Below are 23,439 nucleotides of genomic sequence, written 5' to 3'. Positions count from 1 at the left end.
TTCTTTTCCTGAAAATGACTATTACAAACAATTTCTCTTCTTTCCTTGAAAAGGTCCATTTGATTAAGAGGATTTATAAATTTAATCAAATAAGAAAAATTTAAAATTTAAAATGGGACTTGGAATTGTAATTCTAATAACATTTTTTTTGGTGGAGTTGTAAATTCTCATTTGTTTTCCGTTATCAAAAGACCATTTCAAACCCCGAGGAATAAGATCTTAGTGTGACAAATGTGTTTCTACAAAGCTCAACAGCCTTCTGCAGGTCTTGTATTCATCAATAGAATGGTGATAAGTAATTTTAGTTCCTTCACTGCTTTTTGGTTTAAAACATATTATATTAATCTTAATCAATGATGATAGAATCTAAAGTTGATAAAATTTTTTTAAATGATCATTTTTTTAAGGTAACAAAATTAATGATAAATTTAAGACAAATTTTTTTGGAATCTCTAATCTAGAATTATATTAGGAAAATATCAAAAAATTATTGAGGTAATGTGATTTTTTTAAATTTTAATTGTTTAATTTCGCTGACATAAATATATGATAATAAACATTGACGAATACAAACAAGCAATTATTAGCTCAACCCACATGTGAACATGTTTTAAGACAACTGGTGCAAGCGCCAAAGTTCCTTCCTTGTATGTGGTGGATTTTCAAGTAAGAGTTTCAAAGAGTCAAGTTGTACTAATAATTGTGAATTATGAATAGAATGTTGAATGCTATGGAGAGCTTCCAATTTGTGAAGACCAAATGCATCAAATTTAATTTTATAAGTTATATTTATAGGTAGAAGTTGTGGAATCAGTTCACCTATATATGTGTATTATCTACTCATCCATATCTTACAACCAAACAAATTTCCTATAGATTGGTGTTAATATTTTCTTTTGAAATAAGTATGATTGTTATGTTTGCCTCCACAAACTTAGAAGTAATATTTTCTCTGCTCTTTACAATCTTGATTTATGTTTATTCCCTTCAAACATACAATATACATCTTTTTTTTGTTCTTCTTATACTGAATTAGCTTAAATCTATGCTAATTGAGATGTTAATATTGTTTATATACAAACATAATTTTAGTAAATCACTTGAATGATAATGCATAGAATTCACTCTTTTATTTTAGTACGTGTGGGGCTGCAGGAAAAAGCATTTATCTTGTTGCAAAGTTCTTTCTTTCATATGTTCTAAAGACATTAATAAACATTAAAATTCTATTGTGGCCTGTTATATTTATATTTTATAATGGGCTAGTATATGTGTCAATTACCATGTTAAATGCCTTTACATATAATTTATTTTCTAATTAGAATGGGTTGATTGTTGGAAGCTATGTACGTGGCATGTTGAATGCCTACATAATTTGTATGCAACAAACCTGTGTTGTCTCGACTTCAACATTTTTATTTTATGAATAAAATTCTTTACAATGTAGTTTGAAGAGAGAGTTTTTGGGGACGTGATATGCAGTTGCAAGGAACGCCAATGTTGATGATTGTGATGTAGGGGAACTCTGACATAATACAATTGGTTCCAAATTTTCAACTTATAGTTTTGAGAATGACAACATTTCTGAATATTGTGAGAGCTCTAGGCGATCTTGTGGGGATTTTTCCTCTGATAATTATGCCTTACAAAGCTCTTTGATAATCAGGACATCTAATCCTGAGTTTGACAGTACATGCTTGGTTTGAAGTTGCATGTCTTGCATATTTAAGAATAGAGTGTTTCTCCTTGTTGTTAATTATTGTTAGTTGGATAGCTATTATTTTTGACCTGGAAATAGCAGTAGTATTTATGGGTAGCTTGGACAATTGTTCGTCCTTATCTATGATTAGCAGTAGTATTTATGGGGTGGTTTGGACAGTTGTTTGTCCACTTGCCAAAAATTAGTAAATGGTTATTATTTACTAATTTTAGTGATTCCCTTTTGGACACTTTGCAACCAATTCTATTATTGGCTGTCGAGTTGTCTTAATCTCAGCCGTTGGTTTGATTTAATCTCGGTCATTGGTTTACCAACAGTAGTATAAAAAGGGGTCATTGGGTCATTTGGAAGAGGAAGTTTTGGGAGAAATGTTTGCAGTGTTAGCAAGGGTGCAGTGTTAGTGCGGGAATAGCAGTGGGGAATATCAGCAGGAGAAATTAGGAGGTTGTTGGAGTTCTGCCAGTGTGAGGCAAGGAATTTTGTATCTCTTGATTTGCTGAAGTTTAATATAATTCCTCATCTGTAGAACTGGTTTTCCCTTAGGTGTTTTTCTAGGGACAATTTGTCTGAAAATATTGTGTTCCTTGTGTTGCACATTTCTTTCCATATTTTATAAGTGAAGTTGCAGTTGTGTTATTTTTCGATATTAGCTGGGAATTTGTTTTCAGCAGTTTAATAATCATTTATGATAGGAGATTAATAATCAGTGATTGCAATAGTTATATTTTTCACATGGTATCAGAGCATTGTTAAGGGTAGAAGAGTTTTTCCCTAGGAAATAAATTTTGATCTCTTTAGATTTATTATTGCTTTAAACCCTTGAGATGGCTTCAGCTGGTTTGAGAGATCAGGATAGATTGGATGGTGCTTCAAATTTTGGTGTCTAGAAGGCCAGAATTTCTTTATTGTTGGAAGAGAATGGTATCAAGGATTATGCTACCAGTGGTGTACCTGTACCAACGGATGCAACACAACTTGCATCATATAAGAAGGACGATGCCAAAGCGAGGAGGATTATCCTTGATGGTGTCAAGGATCATATTGTTCCACATATCTCAGAGCTAGATACAGCAAAGAAGATGTGGGACGCCATTCTAAATCTGTACCAGAATGCTACCACCAACAGGAAGTTGATTCTCAGAGAGAAGCTAAAGAATACCTGGATGAATCAGGGAGAAGACGTCACAAGTTACCTCACTAGGCTCAGACTTGTCAAGGATGAGTCAGCAGCTGTTGGAGATAGCCCTAGTGATGATGAGCTAGTGAGAATAGCCCTAAATGGGTTTACTAAACAATGAAGTGTCTTTGTTCAAGTTGTTAGTGGAGGAGATACTTTACCGAGTTGGGATCGACTATGGACTGATTTCACTCAGGAGGAGTTTAGACTAAGTCTTGTCAATGGGGCCAACAAGAGTCAGAAAAATGAGGTGGAACAAGAGAACGTTGCCCTAGCGGGTAAAGGGAAAGCAAAGAAGGGATCTAGTAAAGGATCAAATTCACAAAGTGAAAAGAAGAAGAAGGACCTTTCTAAGGTCAAGTGCTTTGGATGTCACGAGTTTGGCCACTATGTCAGTGATTGCCCAAAGAGGAAAAAGGGTAAGAAGCAAGTGGCAGCTTTAGCAAGTGCAGAAGAACTCTCTAGTAGAATGGAAGATGAGTTTGCACTCATAGCTTGTATGGTTAGCTCAACCTCACAGTGTGTTTGGTATATAGATAGTGGGGCGTCATTTCATATGATAGGAGTTAGAGAGTACTTCTCCAGTTACAAGGAGGAGGACACCAACATCCAGATTTCTATGGAAAACTTGTCCAAACTCAACCCTATTGGGAAAGGGACTGTTCAGTTTCAGAGAGAGAATGGAAAGATAATTCCTCTTCATGATGTGTTATATGTGCTAGGCTTAGGTATGAATTTTATTTCTGTATCTGTTCTTCAGGATAGGGGGTATAATGTACTCTTTAGAGGGACACATGTGTTGATTAAGCACAAGGATTGGAAATCACCCATAACTATTGGAGTTAGGAGTGGTTGCCTTTATAGATTGCTGTTTGATACTCCTAAGGCACTTATGAGCAATAGTAATCCTAGAGATCTTGGAGAGCTATGGCATAGAAGGATGGGCCATATTCATCATGGAGTACTTAGATTGCTTCGTGAGATTGTGACAGGTGTTCCAAAGGTGAGCACAGAGCATGATGATGTATGTAAGGGATGTGTGTTGGGGAAGTTTGTGAAAGCATCTTTTCCAAGGAGTGACACCAGATCTAAGGGTGTTCTTGATCTAGTACATTCAGATGTTTGTGGACCAATGTCGACGAAATCTCTCAGAAAATATGAGTACTATGTTACTTTTATTGATGATTTCTCTAGAAAGACCTGGATATACTTCTTGAAAAATAAGGATGAGGTTTTTAGTCGATTCTAAGAGTTCAAGGCTCTTGTGGAGAACTCGACAGGAAAGAAGATAAAGGTTCTTTGGTCAGACAATGGAGGCGAGTACAAAGGGAATGTCTTCCAAGAGTTCTGCACCAGAGAAGGAATCAAGAGAGAATGGATTGTTCCTTACAATCCATGGAAAAATGGAGTTGCTGAGAGGAAGAACCATTCTATATCAGAGGCAGCAAGAGCTATGCTACATGGCCAAGACATGCCCCGTTACTTATGGGCAAAGGCGTGTAATACAGCAGTCTACATTCAGAATAGAGTTCCACACAAGGTGCTAGGGAAGATGACACCAGAGGAGGCTTTCACAGGGAAGAAGCCAGATGTTAGTCACTTCCGGATATTCAGGAGTTTGGCATATTGTCATATTCTTGGAGATACACGTACAAAGCTAGATCAGACTGCAGAGAGGGGGTTCTTTGTTGGGTACAGTGAGACCTCAAAGGCATATAGGATTTTCATTCTAGCGACTAAAAGAATTATTGTCAAACGGGATGTCAAGTTCATGGAGGACAAGGCATTCTAGAGATCCAGAGATTTTCCAGCAGATGATCAGAGTGAGCAGCCAACAGAAGCTCCAAGACCAAGTCAAGGGCAGCAAAGCTCAAGTACAATTACCAGTATGAGTGTAGGCTCAGTTAGTGAAGATTCACAGAGTATGGAGCAATAGGTGCAATAGGAAATGCATCTAGAAGACTTAGAGGTTGACATTTCATCCTCTACAGTTGGCAGCAGGAACCATGTGGTTCCAGATACACAAAGGGATACTCAGGAGTTTGTGGGAGCTCCTAGGAAGAGTACTAGACAGCGAAGAGAACCAGCCAAGTTCAATGACTATGTGGCATTAGTTAGTCAGTTGGTAGATAGTGAGCCTTCTAGCTATCAGGAAGCTGCAGAACATCAGGTATGGTGAGATGCTATGGTTGAGGAATATTCTTCAATAATGCAGAATGATGTGTGGGAGGTAGTACCTAGACCAATAGATAGGGCTATAGTTGGATCACGTTGGATCTATAAGATAAAGCACGGTGTAGATGGTAGCATCGAGAAATACAAGGCTAGGTTTGTGGCAAAGGGGTTCTCTTAGAAGGAGGGAATAGACTATGAGGAGAAATTTGCTCCAGTTGCAAGGTATACTTCTATACGAGCTGTAATCTCACTTGCAGCACAGATGGGATGGCTGATCCATCAAATGGATGTCAAGACAACATTCCTTAATGGTGAGTTGAAGGAGGAGGTATACATAGAACAACCAGAAGGCTTTGTAGCACACAACAAAGAGACCCACGTGTGCAGATTGAAGAAAGCATTATACGGACTCAAGAAGGCTCCTAGAGCGTGGTATGAGTGCATTGATACATACTTGCAGAAAATGGGCTTTGTGAAGAGTGAAGTAGATGCTAACCTCTACTACTTGATGGTCAGGAGTGAGATTCTCATTCTTGTTCTTTATGTGGACGACCTATTTCTTACAGGTTCACTAGGGCTCATAGTGGATTGCAAGAGGAACCTTGCAAAAGAGTTCGAGATGAAGGATTTAGGACTTATGCACTACTTTCTAGGCATGGAAGTGTGGCAGACAGATGGGGAGATTTTTCTTGGTCAAGGGAAATATTGCATTGAAATCTTGAAGAAATTCGGGATGGAGGATTGCGAAGCCATGTCTACACCCATGATCACGAATTGGAGGAAGGTAGATACAACTAAGGAGAAGGATGTAGATCCCACTTTATATAGACAGTTGATTGGTTTGCTTATGTATTTGGTCAACACTAGACCAGATATAGCATTTGTAGTAAACTCTCTTAGTCAGTTCATGGTTGAACCAAAGAGAATGCATTGGATAACGGCTAAGCATGTGCTACGTTACTTGTGTGGTACAGTCGAGTATGGGATCAGATATGTTCGAGGTGAAGGTATCAGGTTGATAGGCTATACTGACGCAGATTGGGCAGGAAGTACAACAGACAAAAGGAGCACTTCAGGGTGTGGTTTTAGCTTGGGATCAAGAGTTGTATCTTGGTTCAGCAGGAAGCAGAAGTTTGTGGCTCTAAGTTCAGCAGAAATAGAATACATAATAGCTAGCATGGCGACATGTGAAGCAATATGGCTTTGAAAGTTGTTAGTAGCCTTGTTTGGTCAGAAGGTTGAGACTACTGTGATACATTGTGACAATCAGAATTGCATCAAGTTGTCTGAGAATCCAATGTTTCATGATAGGTCTAAACATATAGATATCAGATATCATTTCATTAGAGATTGTGTACAAAGGGGAGTTGTTCGACTACAATACATACCTACAGATGAGCAGGTAGCAGAAATTCTGACGAAGGCTTTGGGAAAGGCCAAATTTATCTTCTTCAGAGATAAGATGGGTGTCATGCAGAACAACTTCCTCGCTAAGAGGGAGTGTTAATTATTGTTAGTTGGACAGCTGTCATTTATGATTCGGAAATAGCAATAGTATTTATAGGTAGCTTGGATAGCTGTTCGTCCTTATCTATGAATAGCAGTAGTATTTATGGGGTGGTTTGGACAGCTGTTTGTCCACTTGCCAAAAATTAGTAAATGGTTATTATTTACTAATTTTAGTGATTCCCTTTTGGACACTTTGCAACCAATTCTATTATTGGCTGTCGAGTTGTCTTAATCTCAGCCGTTGGTTTGATTTAATCTCGGTCATTGGTTTACCAACAGGAGTAGTATAAAAAGGGGTCATTGGGTCATTTGGAAGAGGAAGTTTTGGGAGAAACGTTTGCAGTGTTAGCAAACAGTCTTGCAGTGTTAGCAAGGGCGTAGTGTTAGCGCGGGAATAGCAGTGGGGAATATCAGCGGGAGAAATTAGGAGGTTGTCGAAGTTCTGCCAGTGTGAGGCAAGGAATTTTGTATCTCTTGATTTGCTGAAGTTTAATATAATTCCTCATCTGTAGAACAAGTTTTCCCTTAGGGTTTTTTCCAGGGACAATTTGTCTGAAAATATTGTGTTTCTTGTGTTGCGCATTTCTTTCCATATTTTATAAGTGAAGTTGTAGTTGTGTTATTTTTCGATATTAGCTGGGAATTTGTTTTCAGCAGTTTAATAATTGTTTATGATAGGAGATTAATAATCAGTGACTGCAATAGTTAGATTTTTCACACTTGTTAGTGAGAGTTGTAGTATAGCGTGTGGGTATTTTGCACACGATTATTTTGTCAAAGGCATGGGACAACCCATTTGATAAGTAATTAAAACAAAGTGCATTTATCATGTTCTCTTTGGAGGTCCCAAGTCTTTCACTTCAACATGGGCTCATTGAACACTATCTAACTCTGTTCATTCAATTGGTGGGTGGGAATTCTGAATGCTTCTTTGCAATAATAGATCACAGGTAGACTAAAAGTGGGATGGACTTTCAGGGGACAAAAAGTTCTACATCGGATTCCCATTACATTTTTGGTGTGTGTGTGTGCATATACATGGTGCATTGAATGAGCGTGTTATTCAGATGGACTTGGGGGTTTCATTTGTTATCTAGAAGTCATCCCGAATTGCAGTGTTTGATATTATTATCATCATCTTTTATTGTTGATTACTGATTGATTCTGGGGTTTGTAAGTAGTACTACTCGAGATTGGCAGGGCAGGACCCTGGAATCTCTACTTCTCATCACAGCAACCGCATCTGTTGATCCTACAGTCTGCTTCAGAGTATTTTCAAGTTCCATTGTGCTTCCGACATTCCAGCCTACTCTTTGTGCCTTCATATTTAGAGAGGACTTTAATGGAGAAGACAAATGACTTTAATGGAGTGGTCGATGGAGACTCTTAATTCATAAATTTGTGAGCTACATAGTCTGGAGAAATGCAATGTTTTATTTATGTGTAGAATAGGCAAAGTGGTTTATTTTAGACAACAAAATTACCATTACCATTTGCACTATCTTTGTTTTTTTTATCTCGAGACGATTTTCTTAGGAAATAAAATTGGAATGATATTTTAAGAAATGCTAACTGCAATGGCAAATTAAATTTAAAATTAAAATTTTAAGAACAGATTAGCCCTTCTCTGAAATTAATGAAAGGAAAATAAAAACATAAACAACTTTAAAGAATAAAATAAAAAATAACCCACTGTACAGCATCAAGTGGATCTGCATATGACTTTAATTTGTTTTGGTGAACAAAACAAATCTGCATGTCAAGAAGAATAGGAAACTTGAGGCTTCAAATCTGTACAGCTCTGGCCTCAATTTTTGTCCTAATATTCCCTAATAATGATCTTTATAGCTTTCTATGAAAAATGGAGTTACAATGATGTAAAAAATGATCTGGAACTACAATAACACTGTACACAATAAATTTGAAATAAATGAGGTCGATGAGAATGGTGCAGTGTTGCCGAATTTGAGGTGAAGCTTGAGGATGAAGCAAAGTCAGAAGCTTCGTTAATGTTTAAAAGTTTGGTATTCTTTTCAAACAAAATTTATTTTTCTGCTTGCTCCAAGGAATCAAAAATCAGAAAAGGTCATATTTTTTAATTATAAAAAATAACTATTAATTTTTAACTATATTAACTTTGTATAATAGAATTTAATACTAAAATTTCATAGGTAGTTTGAAAAGTCAAATTGAAAAAAATGGTCTTAACAATTCCGTTAATTACATAAGTATTAATTTTTAACTATAGTAACTTTGTATAATAGAATTTAATATTAAAATTTCATTGGTAGTTTGAAAAGTCAAATTGAAAAAATTGGCCAATTCCATTAATTACTTGCAAGAACTAATAATTAGAAAACAAATTAACAATTTCACTGTCTATGGAAGGAACTAATAATTACAAAACAAATTAACAATTACATTAGTTACCTGCCTAAGATAGGAACTAATAATCACAAAACAAAGGAAGGAAGGAAAGTATGGACATTGCAACTAATTTGAAAGCCCCCCTCTAGATTACTAGAGTTTTTCCTAATTTTTTAATCTCACCTAATTTTATCTTTTTAGTCTTTGGTTAATGTTTTTTGTAGAATTGTCTTATTTTACTTTACTTGTACATGTTCTTGAAGTAATAGATAGTAGTCAAAAAGACGAAGGGCTAACCTTGAAGTATAGAAATGCTGAAAAGTCAGCCAAAGGTTACCTCCCAATCCTCTAACCGATAACTGATACCAACTTTAAACTTCAAAAAACATATAGTGTCCATAGCCGAATTAACAGTATCATCAATCCTGAAACTAGTACAAAGATAAAACTGAAAAATAAACTAGAAGCACTTAAATAAATCGCTGCTATCTATCCCACATATCAACATAAGCATTGTTGGTAAATAGATTTGTCACTTAAAAATGGCCCTACAGAGTCTACGTGGCAAATTGTTCACAACAATTGGATAGGCCCTTGATATGTAGCTTTCCTTTACATTTAAAGGGACAACTCCCTCGTATGATATAATTTTGAAGTTTTTCAAATAAAAGTGAAATCAAACTTTAAAAGATAAATAGAAAGCTATTGATGACGAATACACCACATGACTTCAAAGCTTTCCTAGACTAACTCAAAACCGCTAATAACAACAATTAAGATCTATGCTTGAAAACTATTACTAGCACAATGCTAATCCAAAGATTCATAAACATCTGCACAATACCATGAGAATGCTCATTGCAAAGAGAATCAATATTTCTAACAATTTAGATTTGGAAGGAGAGAACTCAAATTGCACGTTCCTTTATTTTCTTGCACCAAGAACCTAAGAGGAATTTTTTATTACAAAGACAAAGTTCGTACACACTTTCCAAATATCATCGTCTAATCAAAATTTTAGCATAGTGTTCCCTTTTCCTAAAATCCAAAAGGTCTTATTACAAAGCCAAAATGATCCCTTTTATAGACACTAAGGTTAACAACTACCCTTTTGTGGTTAATAACTACTTCCCAAATACATGATTTGGGTGAGGTTAATTGACCTCTACAAAATTAACCCAATATGACTTGAAATTTGGATCTTACACTTTTCGAGAGGAAGATTGAATAATCAATCATTGTTGATCTCCCTTTGATATTTGAATGATTTATTCAAGTTACATCACTTATTAATGAGCATACATCCCTCTTTTCATGAAGTTTCTCTATTGCTTTTATATTCTCTCATTGTGTAGCATAATGAAGAGCTTTAAACCCTTCTCCTTTTAAGCAATTTGCTAGGGTAGCATCCAACATGACCTTCTCAAAATGGTCTCTCTTCCCAAGGGTAAGATATAAGCTAATAGTTGTTTCCCCGTTCTTATTCTTCAGCCCAAAATCAGCTCCTAAATATAACAACTCTCTGAAGCATTCTAGATGGTTAGATTTTATGCTCAACATAAGTGCAATTTCACCACTTTTTGTCCTTGCATTCAAATCACATCCATGTTCTATCAACTACTTTAAAATACTTTGATAACCCATTCTTAATGCCATGTGAATAGGTTGAAATTCATGTCCATTTGTTAATCTTACATAAAAATCAGCATTAACTCCAGCATCTAAAAGCACTTGAGTAGCCCTTGAATTACGAAAAAGGATTGCATGAAAAATTAATGTTCTTCCATTATTCTCATTATCAAGGCTTAAGTGTTTTAGTAGTAATCTGAGAATAGTGTCACTTTCTTCATAATATTCAATAGCACACCATGCTTCATTATATGGTTCTGTTAGACCTGCCCCAACATGCAACTCTTCACTTGAATTTGTATCCTAGGACCATGTGCTCCAAGGCTCACTTTACAGTCTGTATCTATGCCCACTGTCAATGCCTTGCATTGATTGAATATTCTAATAAATGTCCCTTTATTCAATTTAGCTATTGATCATACCCCTATTCATCTTAGCATTCCAATGAAATGAACTTTGAGTGTCACATACAAAGCCACAATATATTTTACACATCCCTATGATAGAGCTAGGACCCTTCCTCTTACAATGTCTACATCTATGTCAAAGAAGCAAGGTCATGTAGGCAGCCCAGGCATTGCACTCATAGTTCCTATCAAAGGATAGATGAATCCTACCCCAATACTTGCTGTTACATCTCTAATTGGTAATGTTAAACCAAAAGGAGCCCCTTTTAATGAAGCAATATGTGAAAAAGAATACTATATCTTTGGAAGTCTAGAGAACCCTTGCAAGGTGTATGTTTCAATCTACTTCTCAGCCTGCTCTAAATATGTGACTGCAACTGCTCCATATGACTTGGCAAACATATTAGTTTTTTCTTTGATACTAATGTTCAAAGGGTACAAAAACTACAAAGATCTATTGTTCTTCTCACAGGCCCTCTAAACTGAAACACCAAGATCTACCACTCCTACTGCACATGTGCTTAATGCGTACAAACAATAGCATCAAAGGCACTAGGTTCTATTACAGCATTTCTCATAGCATTGACCTCAGCCTCTATGTCAGATGCAAACATGTTGATAGAAATGACAACATTAACTCCATATGATTTGATGTTTTTTAAGTGTTTGGCTAGATTAACACAGCTTGCTTGAACTAATGCTACATTCTCTGTTACATAAGCACGATTTAGTGGCTTTCTTGCAGACACGTCTAGTCCTCCACCATGCATTTTGAGAGCTCTTACTATGGCCACTAAAGCAACACATTGAGGCTTCAAACCATTGTATCTGCACTTTATATTCATGAACTTCTCTGTACCAATATCAGCACCAAACCCTACTTCTGTCACAACAAATCCTTCTAGACCTACTAGCTTTAGCGCAATCTTGTTGATTATACCAAAAAAAAAACTTGGTTAAACAAATTATATACCTTATCTATCGTCAAATTGGCTATGGGCCTGTCAATCATGTTTTTCTCAGTTGTTCAACATTCTTTATCTATTCCCCAACATTGGCATCATGGTCATTGTTTCTTTGCATTTGGCACAAACATTTAGGACAACTTTCATGGAGGCTAATTAACCTCTTAATTTTTAACCTTTTTCAAATGGGCAACAAGGTAAGTTGATAACTATCTTTAAAATACATGTTTTGGAATCAAACATTATCCTCTTTCTAAAAAGGGTTAATGATTAATGATTTGGTTTGGAATACATGTTTTGACCCCCAAACCTTAACCTTTTGAAAGGTTAATTTTGCAAACTTATCTTAACCTTTTAATAAAGAGGTTAATGGTTAAGCTTTCAAAGTGAAATACGTGTTTTGAAAATTAAGCTTGACCTTTTTAGAGGTTAATGGTTAATGATCAAGTTGAAAATACATATTTCGGTTCCTTTCATTAACCAGTGAGAATTTTTTGACTCGAGAGCCAGATTTTAAAAATTTGAAGTGTTGTATGGAGTTGAGAACTAGTTGAAGATATTTGAAGGGCAAAATTTTTCAAAAACTCTAAGAGTAAGTGACCATTTTAATGCTTAAAATGAGGCATATTCTGAGAATAACCATAGCTCAAAAAAAAGGAGGAAATGAGGCAATTTTGAAATCCAAGCAATAGCTGGCTCTATCTGGGGACAAGGACTTTGTAAGGATGAAGCTCAAATCCAGATAAACTAGAACAATGATTTATCCATTGGGTTGTAGAGTCACACGAGGAACCACTTTGCAAAAGGGAAAACAAACACCAAAAATAGGAGAACTAAAAGGAAGACCAGGCACAACAAAAAAACACAACAAAAACTCCTATCTAGACTATATAAAAGGTAGGTTTTCCTACCTCCAGTGAGTTCAGGTATAATCATGCAAACCCATTCACTGGTTGGGGAAAATGAATACCATAGCATGCTAACATATGGAAACATTCAAGTTTCTGTGGACTCAAGTATAGGTTCACTCTTTGAATTCCAATTCTGAGATTCCTAGTATGCTTCACATCACTTGATAAAGAAATTTATCCAAATAACCATGTCTCATCAAAAATATCTAACTTTGGAATCAACTCTACTTCATGTTGCATGCCATTCACAAATTCACTTTGAAAGAGTTGAAGTATAAGGCTCTCAAGTTCCTGAATGCATCTCTAATCTTCTCCTCTATTTGGCAAGCCCTCTACTTGAATTTCTAGTGATTGGTCATCATGAATTCCTGAACTTATTTTTTTACACCAGACACTCTTTCTTTTCCACAAGAATGATTTTGTTTGTATTCTCTATGAAATTATTCCAATATGAATGCACATACTTGTCACATTGAATCTTCCCATGATGTATTTCTTCCTTTTCTCCCATCAAATTGCTCAAAGAATAAACACTCATCTTTTCCATTTTGGTGTACACATGCTCTAATGAATCTATTTGATCAGGAGAATTGATTATCAATTGATATTTATGTAAGGGAAATTCTTTTAAAAGAGCATCATCATCTATGCCTTCATCTTCACATTTTTAAATCATTAGATTACAACACATTTCTTCAAGGCTAAGTACTTCTCTAGTGCGAGATACCATCACAATGTTTTCTTCATTGTAGTTCCCACTTGTGAACTTGAATGCTTCAAATTCAGGTTTCATGCATGCGAAAGAGTGAGAAATTGAAGTGTCATCTTCTCTTATTTGAAGGCTATCTCTAATTCTTATTTCCATCGTACCTATTATTAAGTTTTCATTAATAGTTTCACAAACTTGGTTGATTGATTCTTTTTTATTACCATCTTCACAAAATGGGAAAGCTTCATATTCCACTTGCATGTAACCTTGAAAAGGATTTCTTGAAAACTCATCATATTTCTCTTGAAAATAATCTTCTACTATTTTTATGATCATACCACTTTCTAAAAACTCCTCAACATCCTCAAAAGTAAAGACTTCAATCTCAAGAGTTAACGGAGATGTCTGCAAGATTTCACTTGAGGTTATTTCTTCATCAGTGGCAATGGTAGAAGATTGTGAAAAATATTCTAAAGAATCAACTTTAGTAATAGAGTTCTCATCATTAATGATTAGGGGTGAATGAATAGGAAGGTTTTCATGTCCCCTATTCAAATAATTTTAAAAAAATAAACTTTGTTAAGGCAGGCAGGCTCCAAAAAGGTGAAATTTCAGAAAAAGGGGTTAATCTTTGGAAACCAATGGACTAATAAATAAAAATTACTATTAAATTATATTTTATTAACCCCTCTTGGACGTGAGTTAGGGTTATGCCCTCTTTAAAAGGGGTTTGGAGGCATTTTGGGCTCATTCTACATCTTGATTCTTGCTAATTTTCTTGTTGTTCTTCAGAGGCTGCCAAACCTATGGAGAAGGAGACCCAAGAACGGGAGTTTGTAGGTTTTCAGGAAGGCTAAGGATGGGATTTTGAAGCCATTCCATGTGCATGCTCATACAGAGTTTGCCTTTGTGCTGAATAGTGCCGATTTGGGTGTTTTCGGGGTTGTTTTTGGTTTGAGTTTGGGTTTTCAGTTGAGTGTTTCATATCAGTTTGGTTTGCTTCTGTATTTCAGACTTTATGATGTTAAAATAGAGCTAAATATATGTATTGGGTCGTGATTAAACTTTTGAGATATTTTATGAGTGTTTTGTGGTGTTTCCGGACATTTTTGTGTTAATTTCGGGAGCCCGATTGAGCATAGTTTTGCCCTACATTTGTGAGTTGTTGTGTAAAGGCTATACAAATCTGAAAATGTCATTTTGTAAGCTGCTATGCTGCTGAAAATTCTGTAAAAATGTCCATTTTCAGATTTATTAATAATTTGTGAAGTTGTGAAGTTTTTGGCACTAATTTGGACATACCCGATTTGGGTTTTATTGAGAAATTGGCAGATCTTTGTAATATTGGTTGTTTGATTTTAAAGTTCTGATTTGTGGCTGGAAATATCAATAAAAATCAGTAAAGGGACATTTCAGTGGTATCAGAGCCGTGATCTTGCCAGCCTGAGGGTTTGTAGAAGTTGCATGTCAGTTTTAACAACTACCTAGATCTTGCATATCAAGTTTTGATAACTACCCAGATCTTGCATGTCATATTTTATGATTGCATGCAACTAAGTGAAAGAGAAAAAAGATATTTTCAGCGAGAAAAGAATAAAAAAAATTTGATCAAACCCCCAGTTGAAAGCAAAAGTACAAAATCCAAGGAAGAAAAAAGTATGGCTGATCCAGATGAGATGGCAAAGAAATTCTTCCAAGACATCCAAAATACTCAGAAGCAAATAGTGAATGGTTTGGCGGAAACTAGAGAGGCTTTGCGAATATTGACAGAAAAATTACAAGGAATTGCATCTATTAATGAGAAAGGGAGCACTTCAGAGGAGCCGAGAAATGGGAGATCCACACCATCTAAATCAACCAAATCTATTTTCTTGCCTACAGATGAGCCACCAGTACCAAATTCAGCCATTAATCTAGTGGAAGAGGTTACAGGTAATTTGATTACATTAAGAGCTACTTACAATGGCTTAGATGATGACTTTCGTAGTTCAGTTCCTTTTAGAGAATATGTGGATATGATGAACGCTTTGATGCCCAAGAAAGAGAACAGGAGGGAGCATGACACAAGTGGAAGAGAGCTCAAAAATAAAATAAGCAAGTTTACAGCACCTACTTTTGATGGAACAAATAAAATTTCAGCTAGAGCATGGCTACAAAAATTACAAACTTTCTTCACACTTAACCCCATGAAAGAGAGTGATGCTATTCAATTTGCAAGTCTACACTTGGAAGATGCAGCCTATGATTGGTGGTATCATGGAATGACTACTCAAGGTCACGATCAGGTAACTACATTTGAATATTTCAGTCAAAGGGTGATAGATAGATTTGACCTCAAGGATGATGAAGAGTACTTTAAAGAATTGTCAAAGTTGAAGCAAACCAAATCAGTTAATGAGTATATAGAAGAATTTCAAAAAGTGGCTGTTATGGTACCTGATATGAGTGAAAAGAGGATCGTTTATCTTTTTCTTGATGGTTTAGAAGATTCTGTTAAGGGTTTGGTTAAGGCTTTCTCACCCTCAACCTTACAGGAAGCTATCAAAAGAAGCTTGCAACTTGAAACTTGCGTGCCTATGAAATCAATCACTAATCAAAAACCCCCAAATCTTTGGCAACATAAGGGAAATTTTTAGAAAAAGACTTTCCCAACACTACCACCAAAAGATGTGACAAATGTGGCAAAAAGAAGGTAGATGAAGAGACTAGGAGTGAATTACGAAGGAAAAAGCTTTGTTTTACTTGTAGAGAACCATGGGTTCCAGGACACAGATGTTTGGGGAAAGGTCAAGTGCACTATATTGAAGTTGCTTCAGAATCTGATTCAGATGAGCATGATGAATTTCATGATACTAAGGAGGAGGTAGAAGAAGAGAAAGTAAAAGAAATCAGAAAGGATGGCACTTTAGCAGCATTATCAGGAGTCCCAAGATACCATCCCTTCCGAATTCGAGGGGTACTAGCAGGGCAAAGGTTGACTGTTCTTCTTGATAGTGGGGCAACTCACAATTTTATTGATGAGGGATTTGTCATGAAAAGAGGGCTTAAAGCAGAAGATTTTGAGGGATTCAATGTTACTGTAGCTGATGGATTCACTATGCCTTGCACACGGGTGGTGAAACAACTCAAGATGACCTTAGGAGATTATGAGTTATGTGATGACTTCTATGTGGTTGGTATTGGGGAGACAGATCTTGTATTGGGTGTTCAATGGTTGCACTCTATCGGAGGCTATTACATGAACCATCAAACTATGGAGTTTAAATTTCATTCCAATGGGAAAGAAGTCATATTGAGAGGGTTATCAAATGAAGCACCTAAGGCGGTCTCTGCAAAGAGAATGGAGAGGACTTTTCGAAGAGGACAAGTAACATGGGCAGCAGGAGTCATAATCCAACCAACAAGCTCTCCAAAGAATCAAGGTAATTTCCATTTTGAAATTCAAAATATTCTTGATAAGCATAGTATAGTTTTCAATGATTTGCCTCCAGGATTACCACCAGATAGAGGTTTTAAGCATGTTATAGAGTTAGAATAGGGTGCCAAACCAGTTATAACAACCCCATACCGCCATCCAAGAGGTTATAAGGAAGAAATTGAAAAAACTATTAAAGAACTCTTGGACATGGGATTCATAAGGCCTAGCTCTAGTCCATTTGCATCATCTGTGGTACTTGTCAAGAAAAAGGATGGTACAATGAGAATGTGTATAGACTACAGGGCTCTAAACAAGAAGACCATAAAAAATAGGTATCCCATACCATGCATAGATGAACTCATTGATGAGTTACATGGTGTTGTATACTTCTCAAAAATTGACTTAAGATCAGGCTACCATCAAATCCGAATGAGGAGTGAAGATGTGGAAAAGACTTCTTTCAGATGTCACTATGGGCACTTTGAATTTCTTGTTATGCCATTTGGACTCACTAATGCACCTGCAACATTCCAATCTTGTATGGATAAGGTATTTAGTCAGCATCTTCGAAAATTTGTTTTGGTATTTTTTGATGATATCTTGATATACAATAAAACATGGGAAGAGCATCTAAAGCACATAGACACTGTTTTGGGAATCTTGGAGCAGCAATCCTTCTATGCTAAGCTATCTAAATGTGAGTTTGGTTTGACAGAGATCCTATATTTGGGACATATTATAAGCTCTAAAGGAGTAGAGGTTGATCAACAAAAAATCCAGGCAATTTTGGATTGGCCTCCACCCACTAATCTTACACAGTTGAGAGGTTTCTTCGAGTTGTGTAGCTACTATAGAAGATTTGCCAAGGGTTTTTCTCAGCTTGCTGCCCCTTTGACTGATTTGACAAAGAAAGGAGCTTTTGTTTGGACAGAAGAGGCACAAAAAACATTTGATAAGCTTAAGGAGGTAATGAGTTCATGCCCTGTGCTTGCAATTCCAGATTTCTCTTTACCTTTTGTTGTTGAATGTGATGCTTCGGGAGAAGGTATAGGGGCTGTCCTAACTCAAAGGGGACATCCAATAGCATTTGAGAGTCAAAAATTAAATCAATCAGAGAAAGGGTACTCCATCTATGATAAGAAAATGTTGGCAATCATGCATGCACTTCATAAGTTTAGTCAATATTTGGTATGTGGGAGATTCATTGTAAAGATAGACCATAATAGCCTCAGGTTCTTCTTGAACAAAAGGGATTTGAATGATCGTCAACAAAAATGGGTAAGAAAATTGCAAGCTTATGATTTTGATATTGAATACATGAAAGGAAAGAATAATGTGGTTGTTGATGCTCTCTCAAGAAAGCCCACTTTGTGTTCCTTATCATCTATCTCTGCTGATTGGAAAGTCTCCATAATTTTAGAGTATGCTAAAGATTCATTTGCCACCAAGATTTTGGATAAGTTAGTGGATGATAACAGGTACAAGGTTGTTGATGAATTGATTTATTACAAGAACAGGATCTTCTTAGTGCCAGGGTCAAAAACTAAGGAGAGGATATTGAGGGCCTTTCATGACACACCTTTGGCTGGTCACCAAGGATACTTCAAGACATACAAGAAAATTCGAGAGCGGTTTTCATGGAAGGGTATGAAGGAGGATGTCCTTAAACACATTAAGGAATGTATGGTATGCCAACAAAGCAAGAGTGAGCAAAATTTTTCTGCAGGGTTGTTGCAGCCATTTCCTATTCCCGAACAAAAATGGGAAAGTATTTCCATGGATTTCATCATTGGGTTGCCCAAGGTTCAAGGTAAGGATTGCATATATGTGGTGGTAGATAGACTAACTAAGTATGCACATTTCTTTCCTATCACATCTAATTTCAAGGCATCACAAGTGGCCGAATTGTTCTTCAAGGAAATTTTTAGATTACATGGTTTTCCTAGAAACATTGTTAGTGACCGGGACAGTAGATTCCTCAGCTCTTTTTGGAAGGAGCTCTTTCATTTGGCAGGAACTGAACTCACTCCCAGTACTAGCTATCACCCTCAAATAGATGGACAAACAGAGATAGTTAATAAATGGATAGAAGGATATTTGAGTAACTATGTTTCAAATCAACAACATGCTTGGGTGAAATGGTTACACCTAGGGGAGTATTGTTACAATGCATCTCATCACATGTCTATTGGTATGCCTCCTTTTCGTGCTCTTTATGGTTATGATGCCCTTTCCTTTGTTGATCTAATACTTTTCGATAGCAGAGTACCCACAGCAAGTGATTTCATCAAGCAAAGCCAAGACATAATAAGGTCCCTCAAGGATAATCTACAACATGCACAAAACCAACAAAAGATATATGCTGACAGGAAAAGGATTGAAAGATCTTTTGAGGTGGGAGATTTGGTATTTGTCAGGTTGCAGCCATATAAGCAAAGCACCTTGAAGAGAAGTGGGGCAGAGAAACTCAAGCCAAGGTTCTATGGGCCTTATAAAATCATCAAGAAGGTAGGAGAGGTAGCTTATGAATTGGAGCTCCCACCAAACAGCAAAATACATAATATTTTTCATGTATCTTGCTTAAAGAAGGTTCTAGACCAGTAAACCATAGTATCTACAGAATTGCCACCTCTTGATGATGAAGGGAAATTAGTTTTGATACCAGAAGAGATTTTGGATACAAGAGAGAAAAGGTTGAGAAATAGGAGCATCATAGAGCATTTGGTCAAATGGAAAGGATTACCACTAGAGGATGCAACTTGGGAAGGAGAACATATTCTTGAGAATTCCAACCTTCATTGCTTGAGGACAAGCAATATTTGGGAGGGGAGGACTTGTCATGTCCCCTATTCAAATAATTAAAAAAAAAAAAACTTTGTTAAGGCAGGCAGGCTCCAAAAAGGTGAAATTTCGGAAAAAGGGGTTAATCTTTGGAAACCAATGGACTAATAAATAAAAATTATTATTAAATTATATTTTATTAACCCCTCTTGGACGTGAGTTAGGGTTATGCCCTCTTTAAAAGGGGTTTGGAGGCATTTTGGGCTCATTCTACATCTTGATTCTTGCTAATTTTCTTGTTGTTCTTCAGAGGCTGCCAAACCTGTGGAGAAGGAGACCCAAGAATGGGAGTTTGTAGGTTTCCAGGAAGGCTAAGGATGGGAGTTTGAAGCCATTCCATGTGCATGCTCATACAGAGTTTGCCTTTGTGCTGAATACTGCCGATTTGGGTGTTTTCGGGGTTGTTTTTGGTTTGAGTTTGGGTTTTCAGTTGAGTGTTTCATATCAGTTTGGTTTGCTTCTCTATTTCAGACTTTATGATGTTAAAATAGAGCTAAATATATGTATTGGGTCATGATTAAACTTATGAGATAGTTTATGAGTGTTTTGTGGTGTTTCCGGGCATTTTTGTGTTAATTTCGGGAGCCCGATTGAGCATAGTTTTGCCCTACATTTGTGAGCTGTTGTGTAAAGGCTATAAAAATCTGGAAATGTCATTTTGTAGGCTGTTATGCTGCTGAAAATTCTGTAAAAATGTCTATTTTTAGATTTATTAATAATTTGTGAAGTTGTGAAGTTTTTGGCACTAATTTGGACATACCCGATTTGGGTTTTATTGGGAAATTGGCAGATCTTTGTAATATTGGTTGTTTGATTTTAAAGTTCTGATTTGTGGCTGGAAATATCAATAAAAATTAGTAAAGGGACATTTCAAAGGTTTTCTCCATTGAGGAAGTCATCATCTAAAGCATTGAGGCACCAAGTAAGAATAAAAGTAGTATTCAATTCACCTTGATCCTTATTTCTCTCATCTTTAACCAAATGTTGTGTAGTTCCTTGAGCAACATTTGGTATTTCTTTTTCTTTCTCATTAGGATTGAGAAGGTTGAATATGTTCTCCTGGATTTTGAAATTTTCACAGTCATGCCTTGATACATTAGCAGATGCTTCTTCTTTTATAGACTTCATTTCCTTACCATCTTCTTGATTAGACATAAAATCCCCATCTTCTTTCATGCATGTAGATCTAGATGACTCCTTTCTAATATTTGGATCAGGAGATGTTCTATTACCAAGGAAATAATTATGGCATGGGTTTTCTTTCTCAAGTTCTTGTAGTGTTTAAAGTAAAGAAGGATGAACTTTGTTAGGATCTAGGCATGCATTGCAATAGAAGCTTTTTAAAAACTCAACCTGATTGGGATCAACATAAGTATGATTTTGATGAGAAATAGGTGTAGGCATGGGGACACCTTTTTTACCACCATTATCCATCCTCAATTCACATGAATCATTTTTCTGATCAAGTTCTTCATTATGCTCACATGTGGAACTTCTTTTTAAAAATGATTTTGGCTTGTGAGAGAAAAACTGATTATCTTTACCATCTTCTTCATCTATCTTTTGCAAAGTTTGGAGCAAGGATGGATGGATAATTTCTAGGTCTATTTTTAGCCCACCATAGAAACTCTTCAAGAAGCTAGCCTGCTTAGGATCAATAAAAATCTGATTTTGTTTAGACAAAGGTGCATGAGAGATACATTTATTATTCTTCATTGTTGATTTAGATGAAGTGCATTTTTTAGCAAGGATGAACCATTCTAGGATCTAGCCTCCTGCCACCATAGAAATTCTTCAAGAAATTTACCTATAGAGGTGCATTAGGGATTTGTTTCTTTGAGTATGAGAAGTATTCCTCATCACTGTCACTATCACTATAACTTTCCCCTTTCCCTTTGTACCAAACCATGTTTTGAACTTGAACCTCAAATAGAGTCGCCAATATTCACTCTTCTAAATAGAGTCACCAACCTTCATTCAAGGGAAGGTACCTTTCATCAACCATGTTACTGGTTGTTGTTCACTTGATCTTTGATGTGACCAAGATTTTGCCTATTTCTTCTTGGAATAGCAACTATTCTTTCAATGGCTACAAAATTTTCACCAATAGGAGCTCTTCGCAAGATTTTTTTGAATTCTTCTTCTTCTTCTAGAACTTGATTTACTTGATGATATTGTTGCGTACTTTGTCTACACCTTGAGGCTAAAGTGTTCAAATCTAAAATAATATCTTCTTGCGCATCTTGGAAACCAAGATTCAGCTAGAGAACTAGAAGCACATTCTCATGCGGCAATACCATGTTGTTTCATCATAGGTGACTGATTAATCTTTCCTGTTTCACTCCCCAACAGAGTCACCAAAAGTTTGTTGGTAAACAGATTTGTCACTTGAAAATGGCCCAATGGAGTCTACATGGCAAATTGTTCATGATAGTTGGATAGGCCCTTGATATGCAACCTTCCTCTACGTTTAGAGGGGTAGCTCCCTTGTTTTATATAATTTTGAGGTTTTTCAAATAAAAGTGAAATCAAACTTTAAAAGATCAATAGAAAGCCATTGATGACGAGTGCACCATATGACTTCAAAGCTTTCGTAGACTAACTTAAAACCATTAATAAGAACAATCAAGATCTGCGCTTGAAAACTATTACTAGCACAATGTTGATCCAAAGATTCATAAACATCTGCACAATACCATTAGAATGCTCACTGCAAAGAGAATCAATATTTCTAACAATTTAGATTTGGAAGGAGAGAACTCAAATTGCACATTCCTTTATTTTCTTGCACCAAGAACCTAAGAGCAATTTCTGATTACAAAGACAAAATTTGTACACACTTTCCAAATATCATCTTCTGATCAAAATTTTAGCATAGTGTTCCCTTTTTCTAAAATCCAAAAAGTCTTATTACAAAGCCAAAATGATCCCTTTTATAGACACTAAGGTTAACAACTACTCTTTTGTGGTTAAAAACTACTTCCCAAATACATGATTTGGGTGAGGTTAATTGACCTCTACAAAATTAACCCAATATGACTTGAAATTTGGATCTTACATATTTCGAGAGGAAGATTGAATAATAAATCATTGTTGATCTCCCTTTGATATTTGAATGATTTATTCAAGTTACATCACTTATTAATGAGCATACATCCCCCTTTTCATCAAGTTTCTCTATTGCTTTTATATTCTCTCATCATGTAGCATAATGAAGAGCTTTAAACCCTTCTCCTTTTAAGCAATTTGCTAGGGTAGCATCCAACATGACCTTCTCAAAATGGTCTCTCTTCCCAAGGGTAAGATATAAGCTAATAGTTGTTTCCCCCTTCTTATTCTTAAGCCCCAAATCAGCTCCTAAATATAACAACTCTCTGAAGCATTCTAGGTGGTTAGATTTTATGCTCAACATAAGTGCAATCTCACCACTTTTTGTCCATGCATTCAAATCACATCCATGTTCTATCAACTACTTTAAAATACTTTGATAACCCATTCTTAATGCCATGTGAATAGGTTGAAATTCATGTCCATTTGTTAATCTTACGTAAAAATCAGCATTAGCTCCAGCATCTAAAAGCACCTAAGTAGCCCTTGAATTACGGAATAGT

The 23,439-nt window shown here is 36.1% G+C and overlaps 1 pseudogene; it reads right to left on the bottom strand.

The window, feature by feature from the left end:
• Positions 1-11,074: 11,074 nt before the first annotated feature.
• On the bottom strand, positions 11,075-12,054 carry LOC149527917 (formate--tetrahydrofolate ligase pseudogene; annotated as a pseudogene).
• Positions 12,055-23,439: the final 11,385 nt, after the last annotated feature.

This window comes from Cupressus sempervirens, unplaced genomic scaffold, assembly GCF_028749045.1.
Source record: "Cupressus sempervirens isolate cs-2001-9-10 unplaced genomic scaffold, ASM2874904v1 CseChr00c100005_01, whole genome shotgun sequence".
NCBI classification, from domain to species: Eukaryota; Viridiplantae; Streptophyta; class Pinopsida; order Cupressales; family Cupressaceae; genus Cupressus; species Cupressus sempervirens.
Note: the sequence above shows the minus strand (reverse complement) of the source record. Positions and strands in the feature narration are given on the sequence as shown.